Source organism: Petromyzon marinus, chromosome 44 (assembly GCF_048934315.1).
Source record: "Petromyzon marinus isolate PM22_M1 ecotype Great Lakes invasive population chromosome 44, UKy_Petmar_22M1.pri1.0, whole genome shotgun sequence".
Classification (NCBI taxonomy): Eukaryota; Metazoa; Chordata; class Hyperoartia; order Petromyzontiformes; family Petromyzontidae; genus Petromyzon; species Petromyzon marinus.
The window spans coordinates 2,683,146-2,689,910 of NC_133710.1; positions in this window are offsets into that span (position 1 = coordinate 2,683,146).

A 6,765-nucleotide genomic window follows, 5' to 3' on the forward strand; every position below is an offset into this window, starting at 1 on the left:
GTCCGGGTGCGTGCATGATCCTTTTGCCAATCCGCTGCTAGATGAGGATCCGCCTGATGCCGTGCAGATAACGGAGGGTTGTTTGACCATACTTCACGAACCGATGGTCACTACGGTATTAGTGAAGGTGGCGTGTTATAGACGTGAGAGCAGAATCGGGTACAAAAATTGCCTTCGCGTGCACTGCCCTCTGCTGTCTACCGAAGCACTATCCAGGTTCAAACCCAGCTTGGCTTCCGAGATGGGGCACATTTCTGGGTGATTTGATCGTCTGGTAGATTAAGAGATGACAATCCTGTGTGTAAACCAAGCACTGTGACCGGCGATTAACTCACTGTGTGTCGTGTGCACGACACACCCATCTGCAGGGCAACTCCCCCCACGAGCAGGAAGGCAGGACAGAAAGTGGCTCGCTGCCTGACATTTTCATACCTGAACTCTTCCCACCCCCCGCCAATCCCGTTTGACGTGTGGATGTTCTCAACAATGAGTCCGGTATCTCAAGCAAGAACTTTCGAAAAATAAAAAAAATAAAGTATTAGGACCCGGTGAGGCTAGCTCGAGATCAAATGAGCAAATGGACTGGCACCCCTCTCTCATTGGCCGCCGTCATCCAGCGATGGAAAGTCGAAATTCTCATGGCGCGAAGCCAGTCCCCACAGGGCAACCACTGCCGACTTTCAACAAAGCGGCATTCATTTCAACGACCGTAGAGAGGCATGATGGGCTGAGCTAATTGCCGCCGTGGACTTCGGCTTGCGACGCGATTGTAAGTCGTTGCGCCCTTACCTACCTACAGCACACATTAATTTCAGAACAATTGGTTGCAGCTGGCTGTGCAATATGACAAAGTGCAGTGTGGGTGTCGGGGTGAATCGCCGTGTTAAATTTAACCGCGAAGCTATTGAGATTCATCATCTCTTGTTTTATTTTTTTTGGGGAGGAAAACCTCGTTAACCCCGGGGGGTGTGGGGGGGGTGGAGGGCTAGGCGAGCCATTGCTCGAATTTGTATTTATTCTGTCGTAACAATTTAGTTTGCGGGTAATTGCGTGACCTCAATCAGAGCCGAGGTGTTTTTTGGCCGTGCAAACCTGAGAGGGGTCAAAGGTCGTTTCGTTTACCAGCCCTGCGGTGGGGGCCGCCCGGCTTGTGCGGCACGCGCCAATTCACCGCGGCGGCGTTGAATCTCTGAGGCCGCTGGCGCGTGGAGGCTGAACGCCGACGCGAAAACTTTACGCAATTTTTTTTGTTTCTATTTTGCTAACAGCGACAACACCGACAAAACGTGTATACGTACCTGCCTTGCCACTATTTAATAAGGGATGGGTGTGGAATTCCATTTTTTTTAAATATAGAGATATTTATCCACACGTTAAATCTTGTGACAGTTGATAGGGTGTATGAAAGTGTGTATCGATATACATGCGTGTATATCAATATGACTCAACCTGTAGCAGTGTAAAGTTGTGTTGCCATGAGGGACTTACCCAAAAGGCTGTGGCCCGAAACTTGACGACACAAACATGTACAAAGAAAGCACCAGGTGTTTGCAAGCGTTAGGCCTTTGGCGACCCCTCTAACGAATCATTGAAGGACTAATATTGACACTTAACAACCCAAACTTACATCAACGTGTTTTAACACAAAATAATAATTCACCTCGTTGTAGGGAATGTCAATAACAAAATGGCCCAGCGGACAATGCGTCTCCTTCCATCGTCTCTCTCCGGGATAACGGATGAGTATTTCTTACACAACCCATTGATTAGTCCGGCTGCCTTCTGGGAGCGAATTCTTTCAGCAGCATTAAGCAAACTCTGGACCTACTTCAACATACAGTGTTGAATCAGTAGTGTGAGACTTGCTTGAATCAACGCCGGTTAAACTGCCAGGTATTATAGGCAAGGGCCCTCTCGTGTTATTTATTTCAAAAGTTAAGCCCGTGCCACCTTCATTCATGAGGTTAAAAGCCATTATTATTTTTGTGTAATAATGAAACGGTGCTTACAGAGAGCAATAAAGTTGGCCAAAGCGGCTGCATTTCCAATAGAGGATGTATGTGTTTTGTGTACAGATAATTAACTATATCCCTTAAGGTCCACTTAAGGGCTGGCTGGCTGCATCCACTGTCTAAACACCAGCTGGGTACGCGTGGACTTTTACCAGAACACTGATCATGCCTGAAAAGCGTGCTCAGAGCCGTTGTACAAATAGTTCTGCCCCTGAAGGTAATTTGCCTTCAAAGTAGGGCAGTTAACAAAAGGAAATTATTAACACGGAACGGGTCAATCATTTGTTGAAATTAGTAGCATTTTGTTTTCGCATATGCCACCTGAGTTTGCTAAAAAAATAAATCTGCCTACCGCCACCTAGCATGCGTGTCGGCGTAATGCCTGGCAACGTTCATCGCATTCTCTGTGTTTGCGATGGCGACTGTTCCAATACGATTGGAGTACTGAACTGGGAGCGTTTAATGTCAACTATTATAAAATTACCTACTGAAAAGAAATGTTTTAAGCAGAGACTGAAATGTGACAGAGACGTAATGTCTGCTTTTCGGTTTGTTATAATCTCCACAACAGCACGAATGGTCATCTGGAGATATTAACTCCACTGCTGTTTCACACCCGTGCTTACAAAATCTACAAAGGGTACCTTTTCATTTTCGCCCATGCATATCAGTGTCTTTCCGCACGGTAGTTTTAACCACTATTTGAGCTGGGACGCAGTGGTGCGCGCCTATAACCCAGTACTGTGGAGGCAAGGGTTTGTGGGCCACACAAATGTTGTGCAACTGCCTTCCCGTGGGCAAAGGAGGAGGTGTCCATACCCTGGCTCGCCAGATGAAGGTGGTAAAGCAAATGTGGTCTCCACCTGTTCCGTCACCACGGGATACAGTGTTCCCCCCTCGCACCCGTGGGTTTAGCTGCGGGTGCTCCTGTTTCCACCTGCATGTAAAACACTCACTGATTGGCTGGAGACATCTCAACAAAGCAATCAATATTTTATCTTAGGTGCCAACATCGCCCACAATAAAGTAGGCATCAGTGCGCATGTATTCATATAGAGAGAACTGCGCAGCTTGAGCAATTATTGGGTTGCCTCTTCCGTTTGTTCGCGGTTTCTCCTCGCGCCTCGGAGTCGTCCTCTGCGCCGAGTCAGGCGGCGCGTTAAAAAGTTGAACATTGTTTTTTTTTTCTCCCTACGGTTCTGACCGTTTTAGGTTTTATTTGCCTCCGATTTACCAGCAAATTATCCTGCCAAATACCATTCGACACTTGAGATCAGGGCGCAGTGACCTACTGCTCTGAACATTTAGTTCTGGGAAGTAATGAATCGCTGCTGTCACATTCCCAGCAGCAGGCAGTGCAATTGGGTAAGACGATTGCATTATAAGTGTGTAACAGAATTGCCGTTACAGTACTGAGCTTGTACTGGACGATTACTTTTCAAGATAACTTTTTTTATTATGACAGCACTTTGTCAATCCACCGCTGGATGAGGGGCCACCCCATGCAGTGTGAGTCGTTGGGGTTTTTTGACCATTGGTGATAAAAGGCGCAGACCTGCAATGTCTTGCTCACACCACTGCTGGTGGAAGAGCCTCCACGAGAGAGAGAGCCCTGGAGAGAGTCTCTCTAGAGATGTGACTCTTAACCTTTACTGCAGCCTTTCACCCCTTTGGTTCTCAATCATAAAATGTTAATACATATGTAGTGACTTACTCGGAGATGCGAAGACTTGGAGGCACTTCTTTTATTAGACGCTTTTTATTATCTCACTCTGTCTGTCGTTGTTGTTGTCGTTGTTGTATCCTCAAATCTTGTAACTCAATTTGAAGCCACTTCCCAATGTGGTATCGACTGCAAACTTGGTATATCTATGTCATACTGATGATAATACTATATTCTATCATTAAAAATAAAAAAAACATATATTTAAATTTTTTTTTTAATATGTTATGTTTAGGCTTGGCTCTAATTGTCCACGGTAATCTGACGTTGGCTGTAAATCACCACGGCCCCTTACGTTGTGGCAAGCTTCGGGGCCACTTCCTGGAGTCGTGGAGTTCTGCCATTACTAGTACGGTACATTTCATTAAAGCGTGTTTTTTAAAAAGTTTTTTTTAAATATTACTTATTTAACCGAGCACCTTTTGCACAATACACGCCCTACGCTGGTACACACTCTTTTGTCGCTCGTTTATACACAACTCTCCGTGGGTTGCTTGCCTACACACAACACTACGTCTGTACACACTATTACTGTTGCTAGCCTACACACATCACTCGCCGTCTAACGGTGCTGAACCGAGACAGCCAACTACCGTCTAGCAGCGCAATGTCGAGTGAAGACGACAGTGATGATGGGCGATGAAACGACAGCGACGATGGCGCCGATCTTCAACAGCACGACGGGGATTCCACTCCAAACGACAGCCCCGAGCTCATGCTCAGGGCCCCCTTTTATGCTCCCAGCGTGGCCTCGCTCCGCCTCGGCCACGCCCCCTCTCTAGAACCTACTAGCGGGTTCCCGGGCTCTCCCCACGTGCCCCTTCTGTAACCTTTCCCCCAGATATCCCCTCTGGTGTATCACGTGGCCTGCTGACGTCAGGGCTGCTGTAAGCCGAAGATCCCCTTCCCCGCCAGCAGCCAGCGCTATGCTGCTACATTGCTAATTCTATGTCACTACACATACATAAGTTTTGATGAAACAAAGTAAGTTGTACTTAACGTGCCCATGCTTAATTTGTGTTTCGATGATTTACCTTCTAAAAAAATATGCCCATGTCTCGCACCCCCAGAAAGGGCATCTCCGCACCCCCAGGGGGGTGCGTGGACCCCAGGTTAAGAACCACTCACTACTCTAGACGTTATTTTGGACCAACTTTTCCACAGCAGCCAGATATCTTAGAAAGAGGCGGGTGTAACCCACACTACCACACCACACACGACCTGCCAATCAACTCACTGTGGTGCGCCGTTTGATACCATTGGGTGAACAGAAACGGCTGTGGGGGGATTTAAGAAATGTGCCCATTGCTTAAACTGCCGCACCAGGCAGGGACGTCAAATTACCACATGGGGGTTCAAATTATGTCTAGTATTCGGATTCTACGGTTAGAATTCTACGGGGATCAAAATACTATCTCACACCGGCACTCTATTACGATTTTTTTTTAATTCGGTAAGGCCCACTGAGCTATATAGCACATTTTCAGAAGCGACGTGGCCTCAAATGATAACTCAACGAAGTGGCTTGTCATGGTGAAACGTATAGCAACCAAATACTCTAAATGCATGTTTTTAAACGTGGAGGGGAAAATAACGGAGGACCCGGAGAAATATCCACGCGACCACAGGGGGGAGAAGATGCAAACTCAAAATATGCAGATGTCAGGGTCGGGATCGGGATCAAACCCACGACCTCCTGTATACCAGGCGAGGAAGTTAACATCTCGCGATCCTGGCGCCCATCATGGCATGCGGCGCACGGTGGGAGCGCGTACGAAAGTCAACGGCGCTCGCAGTGGTCGCCAGGGAATATTTAAAACAACAACAATGCCATCTCTCGGACCGGGAGGGCAACAGGAATGGTTTAAACATGAAATCAGCAGGTGTTATTTACATAAGCAGCCATACACTGCTACACTGCCGTAGATTGACCTTGTGTTGGAAATCGAACAACAACACCCAAATTGACTTTGGCGGCTGGACTATTCTTTGTGAAGTATGTCAAACATCCTCTTCCGTTTCATTCCCTCTCATCAAAAGCATAGCACCGAGGCTTCAGGCTTTTCCAACTAAAGGATTATTACTTTCATCAATATTACTACGTACAGGTATAACATTTTGGGAGGTGGGTGGGGGGGGGAGGTGAAGTAACGCTAACATTCCCAAAATTAATCAATACAACCATAATACAGCTAACAATGCAACTTTGCAAGCACTACAAACAACACGGCACGGCAAGCGTCGCGTAAAAAAAAGAAAATCAAGATTTTCATCTTAGCTGTCACGAATTGACGCTCGGCGATGCCGGAGACTCGAGAGCAGCAACGGCGATGACGTCGTGTGAAGCGCTATACGTCACAAGCACGTTGCTCCCATCAGCACTCACTGTGAACAGCGCTGACGTGCGACACTAAAACTCAAACTATATGTTTTATTTTACCAGGTAAGGCCCACTGAGCTCTATGGATATTTTGCAGAGGCGAACTGGCCACAAATGACAGCCCTTTGAAGTGGCGTATCATTCTCTGAACGCATGTGGAGGGAAAACTCGGGAGGACGCGGGGGGGGAAATCCACGCCGACCACGGGGAGAACGTGCAAACTCGAAATGTATAGGCGTCAGGGAACTCACGACCTCCTGCATACCAGGCGAGGTAGTTAACATCTTACCAAGTGAACCTCTTTTCTGATTTATCTTTTTTCTTCCCCCAAACTTTAATTCCACAATTCCTGTCGGTTCACGAGACAAATGATATTCCCATCCAGAGTTTTCACAGAGCACACCTGGACAGGGAGCAGTCCTGAGAAAATTTAAAACTCAGAAGTAGAATAAGTGCAAGGAAATTAATTGTTATGAAATTATGGGTTTTATCATAATACTCCTTTCGTTTCATAGCGTCATTCATGCCAACAGCATCCCACAACGGTGTACAGTAATTATATTAAAGGACAAAATCCCAGATACGCGGTTGGCTATGTACGGCGCGAAAGAAGCCCAACGCACACATGCCAAGCAAATGAAAACCATCAT